Source organism: Meleagris gallopavo, unplaced genomic scaffold (assembly GCF_000146605.3).
Source record: "Meleagris gallopavo isolate NT-WF06-2002-E0010 breed Aviagen turkey brand Nicholas breeding stock unplaced genomic scaffold, Turkey_5.1 ChrUn_random_7180001874960, whole genome shotgun sequence".
Taxonomy (NCBI): domain Eukaryota; kingdom Metazoa; phylum Chordata; class Aves; order Galliformes; family Phasianidae; genus Meleagris; species Meleagris gallopavo.
This window is the reverse complement of record NW_011139528.1, coordinates 1-387: the sequence shown is the minus strand read 5'-3', so window position 1 is coordinate 387 and position 387 is coordinate 1.

Here is a 387-nt window from a genome sequence, read left to right as displayed (position 1 = left end):
GCCCCCGAAGCCCCGCCCCCCGAAGCCCCGCCCACCGGTCGTGGTTCATTAGCATATTGACGATGTCCCGGAAGAGGTCGGGCTGCCGCGGGCTGAAGAAGCCGCTGCTCAGCTGATCCACGGCCGCGCGCAGCTCAGGGAGCCGCTCGTAGAAATCGCGGGCGCAGTAACTGGGGTCACAGGGGTATTATGGGATGGATGGGGTGTGTATGGGATATGGGGTTATATGGGGTGTGTGGGGTTATGGGGGTTATGGAGCTCAGGGAGCCGCTCGTAGAAATCGCGGGCGCAGTAACTGAGAGCAGGGGGAATTATGGGATGGATGGGGTGTGTATGGGATATGGGGTTATGGGCGGGTTATGTGGGGTTATGGGGGGTTATGGGGGG